Source organism: Columba livia, chromosome 4 (assembly GCF_036013475.1).
Source record: "Columba livia isolate bColLiv1 breed racing homer chromosome 4, bColLiv1.pat.W.v2, whole genome shotgun sequence".
In the NCBI taxonomy this organism is placed as follows: Eukaryota; Metazoa; Chordata; class Aves; order Columbiformes; family Columbidae; genus Columba; species Columba livia.
Genome location: NC_088605.1, coordinates 14990024 through 15017774, shown reverse-complemented (window position 1 = coordinate 15017774; position 27751 = coordinate 14990024).

Below are 27751 nucleotides of genomic sequence, written 5' to 3'. Positions count from 1 at the left end.
ACCACTTGCCTGGACTGTAACACAGCCCTCAAATGATTTTACATGTTTTGAACTAAAAAAAATCCTCTATATGAAGTGGTGATTATGTCAAAACAGCGGTGCTTAGATCCCAGAGCAATTTTTTAAGTAGAAAGAATGCAAGTAGTCTTTGCAACTTGGCCTGAGAGCTAGAGAATGTCCTTACACCTGTGTTTTTTTTTAGCAAGAGACACACATCTTTTGTGTGTGTCCACATTCAGCTTCTTTATATCACCAAAACTATCTACATCATTGCAGCTAGAGACTGTGTTCCTACCTATGCCCACCTGGGAGCTGAAACATTGGGGAAGTGCTGACACATACTGGATCTGGAAGAGTAGCTGGTAAATGTGCTCTCATAGAAATCATCAGCATCAGGCCACAAAAATAATACACATATGATTTCTTTTTAAAATGTAGATAAAGGTCATGGAAAACAGGAGAGGTACCTGAGGACTGGAGAAAGGCCAATATCACTCTCATCTTGAAAAAGGACAAGGAGGACGACCCAGGAAACTATAGGCCAGTGAACCCCACCTCCATCCCTGAAAAGGTGATAGAACAGCTAATTCTGGATGTCATGTCTGTGCACGTGAAGGAAAGGAAGATTATCAGTAGTCAGTATGGATTCACAGGGGGAAATCATGCTTGACCAATCTGATAGCCTTCTATGATGGCATGACTGGCTGAGTAGATGAGGGGAGAGCAGTGGATGTTGTCTACTTTGACTTCAACAAGGCTTTTTACACTGTCTCCCGTAACATCCTTATAGGTAAGCTCAGGAAGTGGATAGTGAGATGGACTGGGAACTGGGGCTTGCAGTTGACATTTGGGTACTCAAACAAAGTCTTCTACTACATTAGGCAACTCAGCCTTTTATTATATTAGATCCAGGCCCTACTGATAAACTCAAGAACTAAATCAAATCTCTTATCATTTTCTTCCTTGGTTAGCAACAGTCCAGCCTACAAGAAACAAATGCATTTAGAGGCAGAGCAAAGGAAATGAAACACAGCTTAGGTGCAGAAATATTTTAAAATGTTAAGTGATGTGGTGCTGTGAGTTGCAGAATAATTAGAATATAGCCACTTAACGGGGCAGCAGTTCTGATTACGTACATCAACTACCTCTGTGCATTGCAAATCTGGAAATAAGTTAGAAATGCCAATTTATTTTAAAGGTGTTTCTATTTAAGTTAATGGTATGGAAAAATCTAAAAAGTTTGTTCCATCAAAATAATTATCTTAGTTTACTAGCCATGAGGAACTTTTTTGCAAAAGGTGTTGAAAATGTCCCTTAAAAATTTAGATATATTTATGCCTATAGCAGCTGATTAATAAGTAGAAAACAGAATATTGTGAAGTTTTATTTATCTTACACTTTCAAATTTTATAAATAGAGATAAAGAGACTGGGCATGTTAAGATTTCTTTTTCTTGATTAATTTTACAGTTATTCAAAGTGTTTCAGTTTTAAATGAATTGTTTGAATACTAAATTATACAGCTTTATGATCCAGGAGATAAGCAGAGCTCTAAAGATGCCTCTGAGACTTGAAAGAGACAGCATTAGAAGCTCATTATTGCCGGCACATTTAACATGGTTAAAAGTAGGGGAAAACAGCCATTAAGTTAATGTAATAGTTAAACTGCATTAATTTGAAAAAAGGCCCAGTGAAATGCTTACAGTGAGGGTGTTGTGTTTTGGTTTTTTTTTTTATTCTGTTTGTTTGTTTTAGTTCGGTGGCATTTTCAAATATTAAACAGTTAAAAACATTTAAATAGTATTTTTTTTTCAAGCAATTTAGCATAATGTTTATACTTGAAAAAATATTCAGTTTATCACTCAATTTTATGTCAGGTACCAACATTTTCTAGAGAGAGAAGAGCAGAGGTTAAAATGCATAAAAAATGAGTTCTGGACTACTGGGTGGTAAAAAACAAAATAAGCTCCACCTCTCCTTCCCATTAGTCCTTTTGTCCTCTGGGTCCTTTCTTCCAAACAATGAAAAGTAACAGTAGTTACTGAAACTAACAGCACCTCTGTCCCAATTGCTTGAAAAACACCAAAAGAATCATTATAAACTACCTTAAAATGGCGGCAAAAACAGAACAACTAAGTCCTGTCAAAGACCATATCAAAGAGACATAATGATTGATACCAGAGGATTAGATCTAATACGATTCATGTTTCCAAAAATGAAATAATCATCCCCACAAAAGTAAAATGTAGGGCAACCTCCAGCACATATATATGAGTTACTACTTGCTCCAGAGAGGCAGCAGAATAACAGCACAATGTTTAATGCCCTTTTCAAAATTTGTTGATATTAATTATGCAAATTTGAGATAGTTCATATTGCTGTTGTAATTTTGCAACTTTTTTGTTATCTTCTCACATTTTTGGTCTCAATAATTTCATGAGGAACAGAATCCATGGTTCAACCACATTTAAAAAAAAAAAAAAAAAAGAAAAAAGAAAGATTTTTTTTATTCTATGACTTTTCACTTCAGATTACTTCTTGTGGTTTAGATTTGAGAAAATGATCTGCTGAGGTTCTACTGCTCAAAATTTGTAAGGATCATTACAGATCTCAGAAACATCCAGGAGTTCTGGCTGCAACTGGTGGCATTACTGAAGGGTACAATGTGGAGTCCAACTGTTTCAACAGAGAACATACAGAAAGAATAGGCTTTCCACAATTATATTTCCAGAGCATATTCCTAAATTGGGGCATTATCTGGGTAATATAAAGTTTAGAGCTGTTTCCTATGAGTTGACGTATCCCAGCCTGCCTTCACATCTGGTACAGCCTTGAGAGATGATGTCATGATCTCTACTGGGGGCTGAGTGGTTTGGGATAGTCAGAGACTGAGCAAACAAGAACTGGTGGAAGAGGCTTCTTGGTCTTTTCAAGCAGTTCATCATGCAGTGCTGCCTCAAGACAGCTTCTCAGGTCTCCTACCATAGGAAGGAGTAAGGTTGAAGAAAACAACAACAACAACAGGAAAAACAAAGTGGGAGTAGTTTGGCACCTCCTTTGCACCTCATCTTACAGGGAGTCCTCATACTGTGCTGCTTCTGCCCAACTGATTGCTAAGATGCTTTTGGTGGAAGAGGAGGACAAGGAAAGGTGAAAGACAGTTTGCTCTCAATTGCAGACATGGAATGAACACGTATGAACTCCTAAACCTTGAGCCAGACCAGGACTTGTCGGGGCAGAAAGCTGATGCAGACCTAGAATAGGACAGCAGACCCAGTATCATTCTACTTCACTGCTGAGAAGCTTTCAAGTAGCCCAGACATAACCAGTTTGCTTTTTGCAACTAAGAAAAATGTGCCTGTAAGGAAGAAGATCTCTTTCTTTGTGGCAACACACCATAGCATTTGGGAAAGAAGAAATTCAGAAAAATTATTCTTCATTCTTCTTTGGTCCCTTTACCTTCTCATTATTTATGGCTACAGGATTACAAGGCTCATTCTTCCTCCACCATCCCTACAAGCAGTGGTGGAAGGCTCAAGAGCTGCAGATACTACGTCTTTGCAAAAATAATTAGAAGTCTGTGCTGTGTATGGAGATCAGTATCTATCTGAAGAAGAGGTTGCAGCTCCCTGCTGTCAGTGTTACTAATCAGGCTTTGGTAGCACTTGAAAAGAAAGGCCTGGGTGCCAAAGCCCAAATACTTCAGTTTTAACATGGAGAGACAAAAGTAGAAGATGCAGAAAGACAGAAGGAGTGTTTTCCATCATTACTTTTTACAGTAAAAGAAAATCTTAGACTTCCTGAATATCCAGCAAAAATTACAAAACTCACAGAGGGGCAGCATTATGATTTAACACCAAAACTGCATCTATTAAGATAAACTCAATAGGAATTTTAGGAAAACTGGGTGTAGCAACCCCAGCCGGTGTTCCACTATCACTTGCCAAAGATTGTAAGTGAGCACAAAGTAAAGTGAAGATCTCAGTAACTTTAAATTCCATTCAGAGGATAAAGTTTCTAATACTACATCACAACTGTAAATCGATTGAGATAAGAGCATCCTATAATTTACCATTCCCAATATCTGCACTGTCCATTGCCTCTGTTCTTGTCTTTGCTGCCTTAAGCACCACTGAATTTTATTGCCTTTAAGTACAGCTGTCTTAAAAATACAGGTAAGGAAAAAGGACTATTTTTTTATTATTTTGTGTCTATTTTCCACTGATATTTGCTCAAATATTGACTTAAACGTTTTCACCAAGAGATCTGGTAAATAACTGACTTTATATTAAGAAACATCCAGACTGTAGCAAACAGCTTTTTTTTTGGTTTTTGTTTTTTTTTATCCTAGGAAGATATTTTTGAGACCAGTTTAAGAATTGTCCGAAACAGAGAAACTACTACCCAATATTCCATGTCACTGGAATGACAGTATGAACAAATGAACTCTATTTTCTTCCCCTTCCATTGTAATTCCTCCTTGTTCCTGAATTTGCCACGTTGATTATATGACCTTCACTGAGAGGAAATTTAACCAAATTTTAAAAGAAAGCGAAATTACCCTGGAAAAAGTTTCAAATAGCTTTTCATTTGTCAACAGAATCACTTTGCTGTCTCCAAATACACCTTTAAATAGATGATTCTCTAGTATTCTTTACAGTGAAATCTGATCAAAGTTTATGCCCCTCCAAATAAAAACAGAGCATGATTCCTATGTAAAATATGTGCTCTCATATCATTATACTTACATATAGCATAAAAGTTACACATTTATATACAAGTAACTAATGGGTATGGCTTGAATGAACTTGTCTGTCCAATGTAGCCTAGAATATTTGGATTTAAAAAGTGTCCAACCAGGCATCTTCATTTTAGCTTTCATTCCCTTTTTGACACTGATGCATAAACAATGCGTTTCAGGATTCTGTACCACTATAATAATACTGTATATACCTACTGCACTGCAGAAACTAGTTTGCTCCACTGGTACTGATTTGAATTCAATTAGACTGTTTTGTTTTGGTTTGGTTTGGTTTGCTTTCCACAGACTTTTTTTATTCCCCTTTCTTATTTTATTTTCTGTCGTCTTATTTGAAAAGTACCTGCCATACAACTTACTATGGAGCAAAATAGCTATAAAATGAGCCATTATGATCAAGCACTGCCCACTTTGTGAGTTTATTCCATGAAATCTAAGCAACTTTCTTTTTAATAGGGAAATAGATCTTCAATTTAAGTTGCAACCTCAAAGGACCTTAGGCTGGGATTTTGGGTTGTGAAATTCAGATATTTGGATTCCACTCTTCTTTCTTCCATACTTCCATACTAATTAATTCTCTACAGACTGTAAAGTAACTATGTAAACTAAAGGAAAAGGTCTTGTGTAGTCAATTTTACATTAGTTCATTTTGTTAATTCCCTCTTTCCCCAAAGTGATGTTTTATCAGTGTCCATTCTCTTTTAGCAATGGTTAGCAACACTGAAATTATGACATTATATGAAAAAATATATTCCATATTTTCAAATCTTACAGTATGCATGAGGATTTTCTCCCGATTGTTCTAGTCAGCTTCCAAGGTGATGCTGCACAGATCATATGACATACCGTCAAAGAAGACAGTAAATCTCTTGCAGGAGGCTCAAAAGTATAAATTGTAATTAAACTTGAAAATAAAAAATCAATTCCATAATTTAAACATACTGCTAATTGCCTCTTACCTTATAAAAGGTTAAATTATTCTCTCTTCAATTAACGCAAATTCCATTAACAGAGAATATAAGGCTTCCAAAGAGTTGGACAGAACAAAATGAATGTGGATCTCTTTAAACTTAAGTACCTGCAAAATACCATTAACTGATGTAAATTTGACAGTCAATTAGCCTCCCTTATGTTGTATGTGCTTTTAGTATTTGGAAGAAAAACATCTCAGCCATTGATTTTAAATAGAAAATAAGCTTCTGTTAGTTGATTCTAAACTTTTCCTGCCATAGTGGCAAGATTTTCATAACGAACAATAGGGATTCTGAAAATAGTTACAATACATCAGACTTGGGCTGTGTCACCTTTTCTTAAGCATACTTAACACTTTCCACTCATACAATAACTGGGTTTTCACTTTCATATAATTTTGCCAAATTTCAACAATTTTTCATGAAAGATATTATTCCAGGTGTCTGCCTATGGCTCATCATTTCCTTACCCCTGAAAAATTCAGTGAAGTAGTTCAATATATGGCTTTACAATGTTAAAAATTCATTTCAACTTAGAATTATAGAGCATTTCATGTGTTCACACCACAGCTTTCATTGACTTCACTTGCAGCTGTGTGTGCTCTGCACCTGTGCAAATCAGACTCCAAAATTTCACACTGTGTGCCCAGAAAAAAAAGAGGAGAATATGGAATTCAGCCACCTGTGAAAAGTTTAACAGTTTGATCCCCAAAAAGGTTTAAAAAGGACATCGTCCTTTCTATGCCTTGCTGTTGATGCATCTCTTCCAGTGCACATTAGAAATGAGAGGCAGACATCTATTCTCTTAATGATTTGAGTATTATTCTGGGAGGACAATTGGAGTCTGTGACTGGAACAAGAAATAAGTTAATTCCTCTGTGTTTACACTGACTTTGAAGGTGACCTGTTTCCTCTGGATTCGGTTCTGTGACACATCTGTATTTTTACTATAGCTGCCTTGTAAGAACCCCACTGGGATACAGCAGGCATGTTTACACCATCTTAGAAAACCTGAGATATGTGAATTTATCAGTATCCAGCTAAACGCTTAATACAAGAGAGCCAGATTAGTCTATTCTTACTAAACCTCACTGCCAAAGGATTTCTTCTACTTGCCATAACTGCCTCTGTCTGAGATTTTACAGGCATTACTGTGTCAGGATATCTGACTCATTATGAACTGACAGAGTTGTGCCATAAGAACTTTATAATGGAGACAAAGCCTTTGAAAGACTTGGTCTCACTCATATAGTCATTTAAATGAGGCTTGTTTTCTCCAAGGCTGCAAGCTTTTCCTTTTGTGATATACAATTTCAAGGGATCAATGGAGTGCTTGCCTTATGAAGAGAGGCTGCTCATTTATTTCTGATATTTCAGTTCAAACTATTTCATCTGTTTCTGTGATTACTCCTCATAAAGCATCAGAACAAAACAGGTTTTTGCTTGTCTTGTGAATGACTTTCAATTTGCATCACTATTTTTCACAAGAATACATTAATTTGATGCAATTTTCCCACTTTTTTTCATTTATTATTTTGGCCCAGAGAGTAGCAAGGACACATGCTTATGCATTGAAATTGCATGACATTGATGATGATAATGTACATCATTTACACAGACTTCCAAAAATTGTAGTTGCAAAATAGTAACTCTCAACTTCTATTCCTAGTCCTTCTTATTTTGTTCAAAAACTTCCAATGCTACAGGAGTTCACCACAGGGGACTGTACCACTTAAAGACAAAACACTGTATAGCCTAGCAGAATGATATTTTACTATTTGCTGATAATGCAGGCTTTGTTCCTAGGTAGAAAATGTATTGCTCTTGATCTCATGTGCCAATTTAACATTCATTAGAGAGCCAGGAGAATTTATATATACTGTCTCAGTGGGACAGTATAATATATCATTGTCTTTTATTTTGATTTTTATTTTGTTCCAGAACAATCTTAGTTAAACTTGGCCAATACTCACTTGAAGTAATCTATGATGGTCTCAGAGGCATTGAACTTCTTAGCAGTAAAGCTCTTTTTAGTTGCTTATCAGCTTCAGACATTAGGACTTGCCAAAAGCAGTAGCCAAACAACGGAGAGGCTGCCACAGCTCCATGTTCCTTTGTCCAGCCATAACGAGGCTAAGCTCATACATGTACAGGGTGTGCACACTTATACACAGTACACATACATATACACAATACACATACATATACACATGGCCAGCCACACAGGTGAACATGGACAGAAAACTCTGCACTCACGCAAAGACAAACAGCACCAGTGGCCTCCTCTTTCTCCCTGGCTGATCAGGATGAAAGACTATTGGTGGAAATTATGTATAAACATGTAGACATATATAATGTAGAGCTCTCCAGTAGCAGGTCTTAGGCATATCCTCTATCCAGTATCTGTGCCTGGACCCCAGGTCTCTCCCTTTGTTGGCACCTGGACACAAGAATCCCTGAAGTCTGCAGCCCCACTGTAGTTATTTGTATAGAGAGCCCCCCCATACAGATGGGTCTCTGGAGTAGCTGATTCAGTCTTAGGACCTCACCAGTAGCTGTCCACCAGTCCCCAAGGTCTCTTCAGTGACTGGCTTGGATCCCCTCTGCTCCTTCCAGTAGCCAACGCTCAGCTACTTATTTTTCTATTATTTGACCCAGACCTATGACCACTCCAAAACCAAGGTACCAAACCTCTTACCCTTTCCACCAGCTTATTCAGTTCGATGTTGTCTAGTGGTCACAGACCAACATGCACACCCACAGATGATGCATACAGTCTGCTCTCTCCACTTGTTTCACCACAAACACATGGGATACTGGACCTGTGGTCTGACTCAATGTGTGGCCCCTCCCACATGTGTGCACACTGAATACAGAGTCCCTTACTCAGGAAAATAGTTAGAAATGGAGTTTGATGAGAATGCAGGGCAGACTGCAGTGATCAGGCACAGAGCATGGCCAGACAGGTTTCCATGCTTGTTGCTCTGCAAAACATGCTGATTCCTCCATTTGTTTACATTTGATTCGTCCCCTAGATATCTCATATTCAAGTCTAGTGTAATCTCAAGACACTCTTCCTCAGCATCCCACAAGAACCCCGAAACCTGTCAGGCAGTAACCTCCCTCAGCCTGTGAGGTGACCCAGAAAGGCTCTCCCATCAAGTAATGGTGATGGTTGTCAAAGCACTAATGGTTGTCCTCTGACAGCCCTGGGAGGAGCTAGGGCAAGGGCTCATTTATCTAGTGAGGTTTTGAGGATTCCCTCATTTGCCATTGTGCCTCTCTGTGACTTAGTGTTTCTGGAAATGAGCCTTTCACCACATAACCTAACACCACTGCTACCTCTTTCATAAGAAGTGGATGACTTCTTGACAGTGGCCAGTTTGGTAACTTCAAAGTAATTTACTTTTGCTTTAAATGCAATCTTTGCACTAATGACATGTTGTAAGGCATTTGTGTCCACTTACCTTTGGTGGCTGGAAGGATTACCGTGGCTTTTCAGATAGCATATATGACACCATCTAAACAGACTCAGTTTACAATATAGCATGTTAAAATAAAGCAGTGAAAATTATATTTTACTTGATAAGTTGGTGTCTAAGCCAAGTATATAGGAACTTATTTACATCCTATTTAGTTGTTCATGTGAAAGGAGACAAAGCCTGTGAGGGGAGAAGACTGGACATCTGAAAGCATCAGTCATTTAATCACTTCCAGTTTGGTTTGCCGTGAAGTTGGATTCAATGTACTTGATTCTCTAATAGATTCCTCTCTAAATATATATACATATAGTTTGTATTTCTTACAATTCCATTGTCTTCAGTCACTTGAACTTCATCAAAAAAGCTCTGCAAACAGCATTGTTGTGTCATCAGGGGAAGAATGTGTGGCAAGTGGGAAGAGTTTTCAGTGTAGCACTAGGATTTCAGCGGAGCCTCACGAGGAGATGCTGGTCATGCATGGCATGCCCCAGCCTCTGGACCATCATGACTGTCTGCGAGTACGCGGCTGAGGAAAACATGCAGGCCGACTCAATGTGAGTGATAAAGCATGATTCAACTTTATTGCCCGAGATAGCGTGCATTTATACCAAATACCATAATTATGCATACTTGTCTCTATCTAATAGGCTAAGCACTAAAAGGTTACATTTACTTACTGCACCTACTTAGGTTTAGCTAGCTATGTGCATCCCGCATTCTTCTGACTCTTATCTCTTCAAGGATATCCTGACCCTGCCTTAGTACTTTTCCGTTCCCCCCTTTCCCATGGCCTAATAGACAAGCTAACTAAGGCCTACTTACGTCAACTAAAATGGGCTCTGCTCGTACAGTTGCTCGGTGGACTCATGTCCACGCTCCTTGAGCCAATCCCTGACAACTGTCCCCTTCCCTTGTTCTCAACACAATGTGCTCAATAATGTGTCAGGTTCAGCTTCTTTCCTCACTGGCCTGCCATGCTTAATGTCTGTTAGGAAGATGCCTTCCTGAGAGTGACAGTTTTGATTGATAGGCACAGGAAATTAAGAGGCAAATGCCAAACTTCAGGGTCAGTCCTCATCACCGTGCCCAGAAGGAGTTTGCAACCTCTCTGAAATAATTCAGCAATACTTAAATCATAAGATGAAAAAGAGAAAAGAGGATTATTTAACAAATTCCTGACTGTATTTGGAAACAGGTACAGATAAACCAAACAATAACATGATCATGACATAAAGTCATCAGCTTTGCTTCCTGGGATTTTCTCATTAGCTACGGTCATGTTAAACTATCTTCTGGCATGTTTTCTCTAAGTGGACCCCAGTCATTGACATATCCTGTCCTTGGTTTTCCCTCTTTGAAGTAGATATAGACTGAAGTGGCTGTATTGATTTTACATTTTCTTTCTTAGATAGGATTACACTAGTAAGTGCATATTTTGCCCCAAAGCTTTCTACAGTCTCCAGTCCTGATGACTGATTTAATTAAGCCAACTTCTCATTTCTTAACTCCTTTCTCCTACAGGAATATAGTTTTGTTTCACAGAAATTCTCTTTTTTCATTCCATTTACAGATACCTTTGAAATGCTCCACTCTACCAGTGAGGCTTTGCCAGCCTGAATGTGGTTTTGACTGTAGTCTGTCTAGTTACAGATGCATTACAGCATATCCTGGCAGATAAATGAATCTTTCCAGATTGCATCTTCTCATCACAGCTTTAAGCACCTAACTTTTTTCAGAAAGCTGAATGTTCATTGTGAAAATCCATAAATGAGGACAAGGAATATGCCTCTTTACCAGGCCTTGACAGCGACTAGACATGTTGTTACAGAAAAACAAAAACAACAACAACACGGTATTATAGTGTGCTCAGCTTAGCTGATCCTTGGAGATGCCCTGCTGAGATTTGAAGAGGTGCTGGCAATAGTTTGAGGTAGTTCTGCAATGTAAAAAAGTTCTGCCACTAGAACCTATCTGCACATTTGTTGGGCTGCTCATTGCTGAATCCTTGCTGACTTTAGAATTGTATCATAGGCACAAGAGACTTGCAGAGGAAATCAGGCACACAGATGAAGCCTGGTTAGATATCTTATTCCTTTTAATCCTTGATAAAGTTAGAAAGTCCTGTGTTACAGTTTTAGAATACTGTGTATTCCTTTAAAAACAGGTTTCTGCATCAGGGCCAAAGTAGCAAAAAGAATTAGAAGTGTTTATGCAAGGTCATGTACTACCAATTATGGAGAAAGGTGTCCCAGAGGGAATATAGCAGTATCTACCAGGAGGAGGACTTTGCATCTTTATTCCACAGCTGTTTTTTGCAGAGATTCCCTGTTGCACAGGTCAGTACTGGAGTTGGTGTACATCAGTAATATGATCCCCTCTTGCAACATTTTTGATGTTCCAGTCTGGGTGAGAATGATGCAAAATTCCCGCAGTATCCTGCAGCTCAGACGAGGCAGGAGTTTGGTAAAATGTGTTTCTGTACTGTTTCTGCCAGGTCACTTCTGCCCCATTTTGTCTGCTCTGCCAGCAGTATGTTTGTGTGACTATTTCTGTTTTGTTTGCAGGGCAGATCCCTGTCTAAGGAGTACTGAAATGAAAACATCAGTCCCTTTCATGCAGAATGTTGCACTATCTTCAGGGAGAGCCTAGGAGGGTTAAGGAAAAACTTTCAGTTCTTTTGCCTCTGGTCCAGCATTATGTATTATTATTATAGTAATCTTTCAATTGCCTTGACAAAGGAAGAAGGTACCTTCCACACAAATCTTGTACAGCCCTTTTCTGTGGAGAGAAGTGTTCTCCTTTTCTACTAATGTTGGAAAATGTGATCCATCCATCAAATTGTCAGACACTACCTGCAAGGCAGATTGACAGATTTTGTTCAAATTAATTTTAGGAAAGCTGAATAAATCCCTGTAAAAAATGATAGTGATACCTGCCCACAGTACCATTTGGTCCAATTCCTAATCCAATACATCTATTTGAAGCTTTTCCTAAATTGTCTGGAGCAATATGGAGAGTTGAATTTGGCACTATCCATAGAAAATCACTTGCTACAATTTGTGGATAGTGCATATCTATCCTCCTGTTGTGGGAGGTGTAGGCTCCATTTGAACTATGTGATTCTGGTAGCAGTACACCTGATATTACAGCTGTTAATATAAAGACATGCTTAAATTACTAATAATTGCATTATTGCCTTAATAAACATTGAAGGTACAATAAAACTATGATTAAAGGTGCTTTATGAGAAGAAAATTATAGTGTCTGTTAAGTTCTGTTGTTTACTGTTAGGTAATAACATCACTGTGCTATGGTACATTTACAGCACTTTCAACCCTCATCATTAAGCTGCCATATAACCACTTCCCAGTTTATTTTGAGATAGTTCACCATCGTTAAGCAGAAAGAATGATCAATGTGCACGATACAGTGCTTTGTAGGTAGGAAAGCTCTGTGCCTGAGCTTCTCAAACTTCATGACAAACAGGAATGTTTCTTAGAGCTGATGTGATAGTCTAAACAATACAGGAAAAGGAGGAATGACTCTTCTGTAGGTGAAAACAGAGATCTGCCATCAGAGGATTCTACATCTAGATGAAGTCTGGAGGTGGTGGACAGCAATCAGATAAACAGTGCTGGTTGAAGTATTATTACTTTAATAGCAGCACTATTAAAAGAATGACATTTAATACACTACTTATCTAGAGTTTTCCACTGTAAGAAGAGACTACAGGATTTATTCTTTCAGATGTTGTTGCCCAATTTGTTTTTATCACAGTATATTCCTGGCCAAACTCAAGTGGAGAGAAGTTCTGTTGAAACACAGTGATAAGCACAATTGCCAGTGTAATTGAGCTAGTATAGCTCTGGTAATAAGTTCTCCAGCATCTTCAAAATTTCTTTTAAACTTTGTTTTGTTAGTGAAAAAAAAAAAAAAAGACCTGCTATGTCCACATACAAAAAAAGGAAACCTGTGAATTACTCTTCATTACTCTTCAATCATAATATATAAGCACTGATACTTGTCTGATTCCTGACAATTCTGCTAAGGAGAGTTGAAAAATATTTAAAAATCAATTTTTTTTTTTGTTGAACGTTCATAATTTCGATGAAAATAAAGCAATATTACATTTCCACTAGTGGTTTCTATGTACAGGATATTCACATCTGAACTGACAGTTCAGACCACAGTGTAAAGCACAGGGGCTTTTGCTAGCCCTCAGCAAGCTAAAACAACCCTGTGAAGTGAACAGTCCAACTGTGTTACCTTAGAGCTCTAAACACCAATTAATTCTGGGTTTCAGCTCATATTTTCCCCTCCTACATTGTAGTTTATATTGCAGTTACAAATTTAATTAGATAATCTATCTGGATATGTCATGTTTCTATTTAAAATGACGACTCTTAGATAATGTTATAAAAAAGTCATATATGTGGGAACTGTAGTGACAAAGATATGGAATTTCTTTTAGCTTTGACTGATGGTGAGAATTTATCATTTAAGAGACAGGTATTATTTTCTAGGAGCAGTTTGTTTTCTGTGTTGCACATCAACATTTGCGGCTGAGCCCTGCATTTCTCTTCTCCATATGCCAAAAATAAGTTCTTTTTGTATCAACATGTCACATTTGCTCAGTAAATCTATGATTAGTTCAGAATTGATGAGCTTGACATATGTTGCCACATTTTGTCTTTTCTCTTACTAATATTTCTCAAGTGCATAAACCAGACAGGTTTGATGGGAGCTAAGAAGTTATTCTAGGTTAGAGTGGAAGCAACACCTCCCAACCAAAGAAGAAAAAGAAAAACCTTAGGGGAATTTCACTCATGCCTTACATGCACAGAAAGTGTAAGGCAGGCCAGGTAGTAAATTAATATAGCTGGTATTCACCTGCAGAACTTTCCCTTGTCTTGCCTCAAACACGTTCTGTCCACCAACAAATGACCCACCACTGCCTTCTGGTCCAGAGAACACTCCAGTTTTCTGGAGATTGCACCTTCACTGAATTTGCTAGAGATTTTTGATTTATCCTCTCACTGGACTCAACATATACATAGAAAGGGACACTTCCTGTAACACAAACATAGAGAGATAATCCATGGTGAAAATAAAGCATATAGATAAACTAGCAAAACTTGAACCTAGACTCAGTGCTCTCTTCCAATAGAACCTGGAAATGAGTCAGTGCTTTCATCCACGTGTTCTGAGTTACCTGTTAGGAGTTACACACACATCCTAGTTATGTGCTGTTCACAAGAACAAAAGTATATTCTAAACCAGAAACAATACCATATATTTTCATTTCCTGACACCAAGTATACAAACTATGTAATTAACCAGATTTCTGTTACATAGAACAGTCCTTGAACACAAGAATTTAGGAAATGACAAAATATTAATAATTATAATCTCAAATGCATGAATTATCTCAACAGATGAGACTTTGTATTGATATCAAAATAGTAAAGCAGTGCTGCATGACCCTTACCCTCTTGTTCCCCTTCCCCCTCCCCTTCCCTTTCCCCTTCCCCTTCCGCCTCCCCTTCCCCCTCCCCTTCCCTTCCCTCCCTAAACTGTTGTAAAATAAGTTTCTTTTCATAGCCCAGACACCCAGTTCTAGATGAGTATAATAAAAGGTCAATTGCTGCATGGAGTGCAAAATTTTTTGCTTGTTGCACATACTTGCAGGTGTACAGAAATATATAGAAGGAGAAATCTGTCAAATGCATTTTTTTTATGCTGAATATAGCCAAGTTTTTCTAAGTGGGAACCGGTTGATGAGCTGCTCATACACTTCCAGTTTCAGAAGAGACAAAAATCAACAAGATTTCTCTAGTTTTTCACGTGCCTCCATTGCTGAGCTGATCTAGCAAAGCAAAAATATACCAACATATTCATTAGGGCTGAAAAGTTTCTATAACCCACAGCTGGGACACTAGTCTGACACACAGGGACAAAAGCAGAGACTTATTCTGCCTTCTCCAGAGAAATGCCAGATCAAAAATTTAGGAATTAAGCACAGCAGATGGCTTCCATGACTAAGGCCAGTTCTCTAAGCATCATGTGTTATAAATATACTTATTAAACAGAACTACTTGAGTTTTGGAGACAAAGCCAGATACTTTGATATTTTCCCATTCTCATGTAAATGTTTGAAATATTTTACATTTGTTCCAAAGAAGAACAAAAATATACTTCAAAAGTTCTCCTGATACAAATTTCTCATACTCCACAGTCTGCTGCCAGATATTCCCTGAGAATATGTGCTTTTAAGCTTTCTACATCGGTTGAATTAACTTTGACACATAACAATCCATGGCTTTCAGAAATAACACCTAAAGAATAAATCTTTTACACAGGTCCAAATGTTTAAGAATTTGGAAGGGAGCAATTGCTTAAGTAATTTCACTGAACAGCTGAACAAGACTGAACTGCAGAAATTTCCTTTGCAGCTCACAAAGCAGTCAAGGTACGCAGAATGTGAAGAAACACCTCTCCTGTTTTCACTGCTGCATAAAATGAAGAGGCAATTGAAAGGGGTAATTTTAGTAAAACTTGGAAGATTAAATGGAGGCAATCATAGAATAAGTGGTGCTCCTTTGTATATAAAACACTAACAACAATCTCCTGTCAAAGATGCAATGTTTTCTTATGAATGTAATTCTTTGACTGTAAGAGCTGAATAGTTTAGTAAGAAGTCTGCAGATCAGCATCTCTGTAGCCCTTCGACAGCTGTAGCATTGAAATATGTCTATAAAAGGGATCAGCTGTAAATAATGTAACGGGACTTAACCGTGACCTTCCACAGATATTGAAATGTGTAAGGAAATGTTACTTTAAGCCATAAGTGTACAGTAGAGATAATGCCAAGAGAATTAAACAACCATCTGGTGTAATTATTCATGTTCTCTAAAAATAGTTTGCATGTGAATGTGGCACCATATTTCCCTATATAATTTAGAGGTTTGAATCTAAAGGAAAATTGCAGAAAATCACAGGAAATAAAGGCTACTCTTTTTCAAATGCAGATTAAGGCATTCTTTTCTAAACAAGAAGGCATGGGGGAAAGTGCAGGGAGTTGAGAGGAACTGAGGGTGAGACAGGAGTTTAATATTGGTACATTTAAACCAAACATACATGTAAACAACTAAAACTCATCTGAATTCATAATAATCTTCCCTTCATGAGCTGGTGTTTTCATGATACTTTGTAAAATATTTTCAGATCGTGCAGTTATCTGTTGAAGAATCATGTGAAAATATTGGTTGCTGTTTTATTTTAAATAAATTTAAAAAAAAGGGTTTGGAGTAGTACAACTACTGATAAAAGAGTTTTTTATCATAGAAATAAATCATTCATCTTTGAGGAGGGGTAATTTGTGCATACAACACCATTTGCCATCTCTGATGCAAGAACGCGCCCGTGTTTCTAGGGGCACCAGGCAGTTATAGAGAGCAGAAACAGCGTATGGCTCTAGCAGCCACTCAAACACTGTCCAGAAGTTTTAAAATAAGCCACAGATTGAGCTGTGCTTGAATACTGTATCTGAACAATTGCAATAACAAATTAAATTAGTAGAAACCTGTCCAAGGATAAGCTGCAGAAAATGTTCTCCTCACTCTTAATTGTACATTTGTGTTCTGTTACATTAGGAAACAAAATAGCCATTTATAATACAGGCAGCACTCTGAAACTGAAAATACTACTGGGTAACTTGAGAAAAAGACGGCAGAGGTATCTTTGAATGATAATATATTACTAATGCACATAAGTAATGAATCTACAAAGAACGTGAAATTATTCCTCTTTAGTCACATGCAATGACCTGTATTACCGCAAACAGGAACACCAAAATGTGTGGTGAGAACTAATGGGTATTGATTGTGAAATAAATACCTGCAGTAGGTGTTGTTTCGTGCATCATTTCCCAGGACTGCTTATGTGGAGGAGACTATACATACCATTGTGTACTCTGAGGGCCAAGTTTCCTATTCAAACATGAGTAACAGCAATGTGAGTTGCTCCCCCATATCAGACAGAGGTACCACCTCTATGTGTCAAAAAAACAGCAAAATATTATCTCAGTAAAAAATGTTCAGAATGAAAACTACCAGAGGAGCCAAGAGTGGATAGGAAAACAACAGACTAAGATTCTTTCACAGCATTTTAGTGTATGAAAACACCATTTGGTTGGTTGCTTTGGGTTGCTTTTGTTTTGTTTTTTGGGTGTTTTTTTTAACTAAGAAATTAATGCTAACTAACAAAAAAAATCATCAGGTTTTTGTTTTCTGTCACCTGCTTGGCTAGGAACAGTGCTCAGGAGATTGCACTTCTGTGGGATAATACAAAGTATACACACACATGTAGAATGATTCAAATGAAGTAATTTCTCTTTTGTCTTCACTTTTTACAATGTTTTATGTTACGTTCTTGTAAACATAATCATTAGCTGCAGAGAGTTGCATTTTTAACACATAAAGTGTATGCTAGAAATCTTCACATAAAAGTATAAAACTATTGTAGAAGGCTTACATCCATTTCACCAACAGTTGAAACAGCCTCTTTAGCCAACAGCATTCCTTCCCCTAGTACCAAACATTTGTTTTTAAGACAATTCTTATCTCAGAAAAAAAAAAAAAAAAAAAAAAAGAAAAAAGAAATAAAGTTTTAAAACAACATAGGTTTTAGAAAGATATGGTGCTGTATCAAAAGTAATGTCAGGGCATTATATCTGAAGAACAAAAAGCAATTCAGGGGTGTGTTATCAGAAAAATAAAGTGAAGCAGTAAACAGCATCCTTTCCACATCTCTCTTTTCAAGAAACAATTTTCTTAGGTCAAACCTATTATAAGATACATATATATTAAGTATCTACATATACTAATAGTTCTCTGTAGACTCAGAGGAAACCAGTAGTGGTGGGACAGTGTTTTACATAACCTGATCCTTGCTTTCAGCTAACTCCTGTTCTAATTCAGCGCAGTAATCATGCTTTTTTCTTGAAATGCTTAAGATGACAAACCCCTTTTCAGAACCGTGACTGCCAATACTATTCATGCTAATAAGTCTGGAAATAACAATTTCCAGACACCCATATTGGATGGCTACTAAAATGTTTCATGTATCCAAAAAAAGTCAAATGACCTTGGTGGGTTCCTTACTAGAACAATAGTCATTTGAGCATATGCTATTTATGTTAATAGGGAAAGTTGTTGACAATACTTACACCATTTCTGAGCCAAATTCACAAAGATAGGAGTTGTCTCTCCAAGATTTATTAATAGGATGGAGTGCCTTTTGGGATGGCTGCTTAAATTTAAGGATGCTTTTAAAAAATAACTTATGTTTAGAAAGGTTATTTTGAAAACACAAAAGCTTCTTAAGTGAGTTTTGAATCAGAACTGAAACACATATTGCTTGCTGAAACCAAAGAAATACAACATAAGGTAGGTCAAGCAGAAGGCAGTTTAAAACTCAGAAGATGCTGAGAACTTTTTACCACAAAGGCAGTATAATCACCAAGTTGACAAAAATTACAACTCTGCACCTGTAATATCAGACCTCCTTCATGACGTGAAACTGCTAACAAGAGAGAGCTGAGCTAATGAAAGAATAACAGCAGTTAATTTTGAACCCAGCCAAGCCTGAAGGAGGCATATTTTCCACTTTCCATGAAACTATTGAAACAGTGGGGTGCTATAAAAGCTAGCTGCAGCAAACATGCACTAACAGATGCCACTCCCTTTCTTGGCTTTACAGAACTCATCAGAGCTTCCCACTATTAAAAAGCCAGCTACAAACACAGCATGCAGAAGTCTAAAATTCAGCTTGGAAGTAACTGCCCATGTCACATGATATCTGCAGTATGGTGACCTCATGGTGATTGTATCAATATGGATGAGACCAGGAAAAAGTTACTTATTACACAGAGTTGAATTTTTATTTTCTCTTGAAGTAATTGCAACTGATATCGAAATAACTCTGAAATCAAAAATTATTATAAGTTCTGTAAAACACCTGAATGTCTTAACTCTATATATCTAGAATAAGTATTTGAAATAACAGTTGTAAACAGGAGAAAAGGGACTTAACTGAAATGGAAAATTCTCTATATGTATTGATTTGCCTACATAAAGTATTATCCTTCAAATTATTTTCTTGAATAAGGGATAGGTCATATAAAGAACTTAATCATTCTCAATAGCTGGCAAATAACCTGGAACAAACCTCTCATTGGTATCTAGGCTCACCCTATGATATTCCTAATATTTGGGAGTGCAACACCCTCAAACTGGTACCTAAAAGAGATAGCATGCTAATAAATGCTTCATACTGTCCAGCATAAAACATTAAGGACATGGAGTCTTCATTGCTCATCTTTATTGCCTAATGTTTCTGCTCATAACCAGTTTTTCAAAGATTTAATTTTGGTGGCTATGTCACTACCACCCTTTGATAGAATTGTAAGGTGAGCAGGAGGTTTGAATTTTTTTAGGAGTTAAAATTAGGACCTGTCCCTACCATAGATAGAGATTAAGGTTTCAGAGACTAATTCCTTTCTTTCAGCATGGACCACAGTTTTATGATTGGGATAGATTTTTAATGAATGTCACCTCCTTTATTTGAAGATCATTAAAAATACAACTTCTTTCAATGCTCTGTGGTGCTCAGCTGCAGTTTTCTGCATGAATGCCCCTGTGAATTGATATATTCTTATACTGCTCAAACAGATGCCTTCTTCTATGGTTGCAAAAACCATTTTGCAGACAGGTCTCTTCTGAAAAAGATACTTATCACACCAGAAGAACCCCAAACTACCACTGATAACACAGTTCCAGCCCAGAAGGTGCACTCAGAGGATGTTACTGAGTCCTAGTTCTGAGGCTGTGATGAGCTGCATTCTCACTGACAGCAATTCAGTGGCATGTTTTATTATACATCAGTCACTGAACTAAATGACAATGATTGAAGAATTGCAAAACTGGGGCACACTTTAATTATAATTTTATATACAAAGGTCATATTGTTCTTTAGTTAGTCATGGGCATGTCTCCTCAAATACAAAAAATACAAGAGATGTAGTACTATTGTTTCTTCTACGAGATAGTAAATCTGAATTTTTTCTGTATTCAAAGAGTATTATGTTAAATTATGCCTCCTCCCTTCAGTTCAAAATCTCATTAAGTGTTTACTTACATAATGCTGTCTGTGCTAGATTATAGATGCAGTCTTTCCAACCAACAGTACTACCAATTATATTAACTAAACAGCTGAAAATAGAGAAATAGCTGAAAATAAAATAGCTGAAAACTAAATAGCTGAAAATAGAGAAAATCCACAGATGTCCATAAGAGCCTGAAGGAGAACTGCCATAATGTTTTAAATACTATAACCTTTGTGTATAGATAGACTCAGACAACTCAGCTACCTGTCACCAGGCTAGTAACTGAGACATTGTTAGTAACTAGTTGGTAGTTAACCGTTAACCTGTATTCATTCTACCTAATTTAGTCACGTAAGTCAGAGAATTAAATGTAAGAGCTAATCTCTCCAGTTAGGTGAAAGAGCTCAGCAATTCAGAACTTCAAGTGGCTATTTCACTGTTAAGAGGTGTCAAACTTCTTCCACCAGCTCCTGAGGAGAAGAAACTTACTCAGGTGACTAAGCTGCAGATGTGGGTGTTATGTGGAGTTCAAGCACCTCTGCCCAAACTAGGGATAACTAAAAACCCTGCATAAATCTGTTGGACACCTAACTAAACTTAAAGTTCAGATGTGGGTCACGTAAAGAGACATCACTGAATTAACTCAAATTAATTAATCATATGCTTAAACAACGGGGTTCTTCAGGGATGTGATGTGGTGCTTCTGTCAGCTTTGCTCTCTACCCCAAGGATTGTTTATGCATTTTTGCATTGAAGAATCCATGAACAAAATACAGCAGCAGTATTTGTACTGACCTCTTCCTGGGCAAGGCTCTGTGTTATGGGGCCGTGAGTCACATTCCCACTTGCTTAGTCTCTTCTCCCGCTCTGGCCCTCTCAGTCTTGTTTTTCTTTCTGCAGAGTGGCAAAGCTTCAAAAAAATTGGTGAAAAAACTTCTGTCATCCTTGCCTTAAACCAGGAAGTGAAGGCACAAATTCTGGGATATATGAGATGTAGGTTTGACCCTTGTCCAGAGGGCAGGACTCTCCTCTGAGAGTCCTCTGTTAAAGAAGATGTGGACAGTAACACTGATACCTTCACTTTCAGTTGAATTTCAAGAGAACTACAAGACAGCATGCAAATCCAAAGTGACAACTAGAGCACTGAAGCCCTTCAGGCTGTGAATACCAGTCTTTCATAAACACCAGCTTCAGAAGTTTTCTGAGCTGCTGAAAGCTGGAAGAGGAGTAAGAATTTTTCTCTGCCTTCAGCCTTTCCTCCTAGCTGGCTGGCTGAAGCATCCTCAGTTACACAGTTTGGATGAAATTTCACAGAGCACATCATGCTTGTAAATCCCAGCCAGCAGTCTAACTCTTTCCATCTGTGATGCCCAGAACAGGCAGTTTCTCAAACATGTCAAATCTAGCCGTATCTGCCTCAGACCTCGCTGCCCTGAGATGTCTGTTCTCCCTTTTCTTTATAATTCAGTTATCCCAATGTCAGGGTAGCAGAATCACAGCTCCAGTCCACTCTGGTGTCTGGTTTTAGGGGTTTTCTACAGCTTCTCATCAGTGACTTAAGTTAATACTCTAAATTAGGAAGTGGAGCAGTGAGGTACAAATCTAAACTCTGTCTTACTGCCTCTGCCCTCGGGGGCAGTAACCACAGGAGAGAGGGAGGACAGCCAGCTGCAGACAGAGTATTTTAATATACTACAGCTGTACTTACCTTGATTATTGATGTCTTCAAGCTCTGGCTTGTGCACAGTCTCTGCTGCCTTTCTATCCCAAAAATCAGCTTGTTACAGTGAATTTATGGCTTAGAGGATTTTCCTTTACCTGTTTTTTAAGTGAAAGAAACAGAGCTCTGCCACTACCACAAAGTTCTGGTTGACCAAAATTTTCAGAAGATTGCCAGATGTCAGATGCTGGATGGCCACAAATTTCTTCTCATAGAGTATTATTATGTTTCTCCGACAGTACAGTACTTTCAGAGAATGCCATCAGAAGTGGCTGTTCTCTGCATTACTGTCTTTGTCACAGCTTTTGGCCTGAGCTGCTGTCAGTTAGGGACTGGAAATTCCACAATATAAGATAAAGTAGAGCTCTGTTACAGAATAAGGAAAGTAACAGCTTTGACTGTTGTTATTGCAGATAAATTGTAGAGCCGGTATACCCTGCTGCTTTCCACAGAATCAGATTAAAAGAAAGATCATCTGACAAAAAAAGTACTAGACTGGCAACTCTTGAGTAGATGGTGTTGATTTAATGCTGTTAAAAGTCACTCAAGAGAATAGAAACTTCAGATAAGACAGAAAAGCGACAAGTGTTTGTAAAGAGTTGCTGCTTCATTTCTGAGTGGTTTGGAGCTTAAGTCACAAACTATTAAACTTCCAGGTGCCTTTCAAAGACTTATTTCCCCAGAATTTAAAATATATTGTAGAAGAAAATGAGTTCTCAGTAATAAGTATGTGAAGACAATAAAAAGATTATGCTGAACTTGTACACACAGGTATTATTAAAAAAGTAACAGAGTACTCTTAAAATAAAAAGTTTATCCTTGTTATTTACAATATATAACCTTCCACTGGCCTTGTATCTCGTTCTTTCCAATGCAATTCTGCTTTAGCAGGGTTGTTCAGGAAATAACAGCACTGAAAAAGAAAGTGATGTATTGGTCTGTGAGTCATATAAAATGTAATTTTGGCTCCAATATCTGAAGTTTTTAGACACTTAAATAACCCTTGCAGCTTTATGGTGGCATTAGACCTGGCACAGAAGCCTGAATGAGGACTTTCTGAGACATCATTTCCCTAAACAGGCTAAAGATTTTGTGAGTGATTAAGGGAATATTGATCATGGCTCAAACCCTCAGCGGTATTTAGGTGCCAAATCCCTATTAAGTAAGATTTAAGTAAAGGGCCTAAATACCTTTGACAATCATATTTTTATAAAATGAGCCAAAACTTATGTTACCTGCTTCTACTCAAATTTTTGACCTTATTTCAATGCTTCTCTCTGTGTGAGAACTCATTTCACAATCAGCTTGGTCTGCTTAGCATGACACCAGCTTTGCCATTTGGTTTATTTACATGTGTGTTTTCAAGTTTCTCTTAAGTCATGCAGAATGCCAGAGTTGTTAGAGATGTCTTGGTCAGAAAGAGAAAACCAGAAAAGCCTTGGTCCACCTTCCCCAGTTCAGCAGTTCTGCACGTCCTGGAGCCAGGGACAGAGTCTCCTTTGTATTTTCTCAGTCCTGGTCCGGGCTGGTCTCCACTGTGCAGGTCTGCGTGGCTGCAGCACCGAAGGCAGCGCCAGTGGTGAGTGATCACTCAGCTCTGCTGGCTTCTCCCCGGGGAAGGCTGCCCATGGGCACACTTTGGAGTGCATTGAATTCGTGAATCTATTGCACCACTGAAGCAAGGATCAAACTACTGCTTTTGATTTAGTAGTGTATGACTTATGCCTGTACTAACAGTGATCATTTTAATTAGTTGTAATATTTTAATCATCTGATATTAGCTGAGAAACCATGTGGGAACAAAGAAGGCAGAATACAGAAAAAGGAAAAAGGGAGAAACACAGTGTTGCATAAAACTTACAGAAGCAGAATGATGTTCTGAAGCTGATTCAGCAGCCATTTTCACTTCAGAACAAGTTTTGGCAGGCAGCTTGTATACCTATTAATCCCAAAACAATATGTCCTATTCCATTAAGGGGTGCTTTGTGCCATCACAGGCAAGGAACTTGCAATACTGAGCACGGGAGAAACTGAGCTTTCACTGGGGAAACTGAACTTTGTCTGAAAAGCAGAAAATTCAGTCTTGAGCTATACCAAGCCACAGATCCAGTTCCTGCAGGTGTGGGCTACAAATCCCTGCTTACTCAGGAAATACCTCATCCTGCTTGGTATATTCACACAGAATTTCCTGAAATATTATTTCCTTTTCTAAGGCTGTGAAACAGCCAACACACATAATCACCAGCTCTTTTTAGCCTTATCTCACTATACTGACAATAGCTTTTTAACAATAAAATGTTAGTAGAAATTGCTACTGAAAATACTGTACTCAAAAACATGTTCAGTTGGCTTTATAATAAAAACAGTTACGAAACCTTTGAAGTACGTGACATTTTTCTGTCTCATTTAGTAACAGATGTGAGTTCCACTGCTAATAAAATTTTACCTCACTGAAATGCAACACTGAAATATTTTCAGGTGTACAATATTTTTGGTTGTCATTTTCTAGCAATATTGTATCTATCTTTACCAATCTTTCTTTGAATTATCATGTAGTTAATTATATTTTTTAATAACAAGCAGTACAAGAGTATGAATTCTTGTCAACAAGAACTGGTAGAAGAACGTGTCAGTAAAAATGTTAAAAATGCAGAAAATATCAGTGCACAAAATTACATTACAGGTTTATGAATATTGAAATGTTGACAATTGTAAAATGTTGTGGGGTTTTGTACAGGATTGTTTTCCAAAGAATAACAATTATCTACCAAATGTTGGCCATCTTGAGAGCATCCCTAAAGATACAGCTATAAGCTGATCTGACCAAAGTAATATTTTGTATGCCACAAAGCATACAGACAAAACATTTATATGCCACAGGTAATTTATACCAAAATGAAACAAAACGCCAGTTGGCAAAAGTAAAGTGAGATGGGATGAGTTCAGAAAGTCTTTAAGTTTCTTCAAAAACACAAAAATAGAATTATGTCTGCATAGAATATCTTTAAAGTAAAGGTTTGTTGGGAGGAACTAGCAAATTCTTTAGCTAGGTATAATCCTGAAGAATACTTCTGTGTCTTTTTCTCCCCAGATTTATCTGTTTGTCAAACCCCAGCCAAGGCTTCCTAAACTCTCTCATTCATTGGACCATCACAGCTATAGAAAAAGAAAAGCATTACTCCTGAAAATTCTGTACTATAACAGAAAAACAAAAGAGAATATACTATTTTAACATAAATGAGAACAGGGAGAGGTTAGTTCTAAGCAAGCAAACACAGGACCAGTTCTGTAAGGGAGTTGTAAAGAAATACATTTACAAAGCTTTAAAAAAAAAAAAAAGACAAGAACTTCTGCAGGTATCAGAAGCAGCATCAGTGGAAGCAGGGAGCTGAGAAAGGGGAAACTTGGTATACCTGAATGTGCTTGTGGAGCTGGTAGGTATTGTGCTGGAGAAGAGCAGAAAGTCAAAAGACAAAGTACAAAATGTCACCAAACCCATAGGAGCAAATGGGAAGCTGAATCTGCAGAAAATCAGGTGAGGATCCAACTTACGGAAGCACTTTACTCAGGGATGCAGGTGAGTATGAATATACATTTATGCACTAAGTGGTGGACATTTAGCTGAATGAAATATGTTTCAATGCCATGTACTTTCATAAACAGGGTTTGGCTTAAATCAAACGTTATGGACCAGCTAAGGCTTTGCTATTCACTGTGCTTGTGGATGCACTTCTGTTCCTAGCAGCCACTGCACCAGATCACCAAATGACCAAGAGTGACAGTTCCCAACTCACTTCCAGTATTGCCTAACTCATGTCAGACAGAAGTAGCTTGATGATGGACCTACCCTAGCAGTTCAACAGCACATGCAGGAAGAGGGCATGCAACATCAACATCCAGCTCCAGGCAGGAGAAAAACAGAAGAGTGCAATGGTGCAAGAGCTGGGAGGGAGAGTCCCAACTCATTTAGCCAGAGTAAAAACTGATATCAAGAAACAGAGAAAATAGAGGAGTATACCTTACTGCAGTGAATATATAACAACCTTGATAGCTACTGAAGTGATTCTGTTTTTACGGATGTGAGGATGGTGGGGGGGGAGGGAACAAATAGAAGATCTAGAAGAGACTGGGAAGCAGAGAATGCTGGGTGGGCTATAGGTCTGTCTGTAAGCACTTGTGTAACACTTCTACTCTGATAGCAGTTTAACACTGCTGGGATGGTCATAGCCCCCCGTTTCCTCTGTGATGCTCTGCCTGAGTACTATGCTGCTCTCTGGACACACACTGTAGCCACTGGCTTCTGGTGTTCTATGGATGTGTCTTTTGATTTAATTTAATTTATTTTTAATTTTCTTCTCTTGGCTTTGTGTTTGAAAAAAAAAAAAAAAAAGAAATTATTTTTCACCAGCTTCTCTAATGATTAATGAAAATTCTAAGGTCTCATGTGGTAATATTTTTGTCATCAAAAGCCTCTCCACGTGAAATAATGCAACATCACAGAGTGGCTTTTTAATGAAAAGGTAGCTGAACAAACTTAACTGTGAGAGAAGTCATGCTGAATATTCCAAAATACATAAACTGACCTCACAGAATGAGAATATAACAACTACCAAGCCAAAATCAGACCCACATACGAATTCTCCTCTCATACTGGTCTTTGATTACAATTCCCGGAGACAGGAGATACTATTGACAGACTTTGTAGCCCTTTCATACCTGTGTCCTCTCTAATTCACATGAAAGATGCACGGTGACTACAAACAGTAAGATCACATATGCTCATACTGTAATAAAGACACTTTTGCTGTGGTTTCTGTGTTTCACCCACATGTTACATTTTAGGTTCTGTACCAAGGGTGTATAAGCTTGCTTGAAGAAGTATTAGCTATTAAAAACAAAGAAAGAAACAAAGTGAACACCAAAGGAATTTTAGAAATAGAGCTTGTTTCCGTTTCAGCTGCCTGCTGTTTTTAACAAAGGTAATTGCCATGAAGATATTTGCACGCACTCAAACACTCAAAGTTAATAATAACAAGTTATGGTTTGTTGGGGTTTTATGTCTGTTTTGTTTTGTTTTGTTTTTTTAAAAAAAGAACCCCAGTTATGATAAGCTTACTGTAGATTACCTTTTATTCCTGCTAGGGACTTGTGACGACAAAGAAGGCCTGCCCCTCTCCTCTGTTGTCTTAGGCACTGCATTGCCATTAGCCAGGAGAGTCCAGTTAGCAAGGTCCATGAGGAGGTTTTCAGCAGGATCCTTTGGTGAGGCAGAGCAGGATGTGCAAAAGTGCCAAAGTGTCTGTGTCCACCCCTTTCCTTTGAATTCACATATTGCTTGGGGGAAAGCCAAAGTTTGTGTTTAGATAACCAGTAGGTCAGAAAAATAATTTACCTTTGTCCTCATAATCACTTCTTTACCAGTATCATCCACTCCCCTGCCTGTCTTTTCTGGTCTCATGATGTCACTAACCCTATGGGCAGATCTCCTGGAGCAGGGACTATCTTTTTGTTTTCTGTTTAAGCAACAGAGTGGTCTTCTGGCACCTCCCAACATAAATGTTGTGACTGTCAATAACTTAGATTTCCCTGTGTTAAAATTTGTGAATACATCAGTACATTTGTTTTTCAATGTGTCATGCTTTAACCCGAGCTAGCA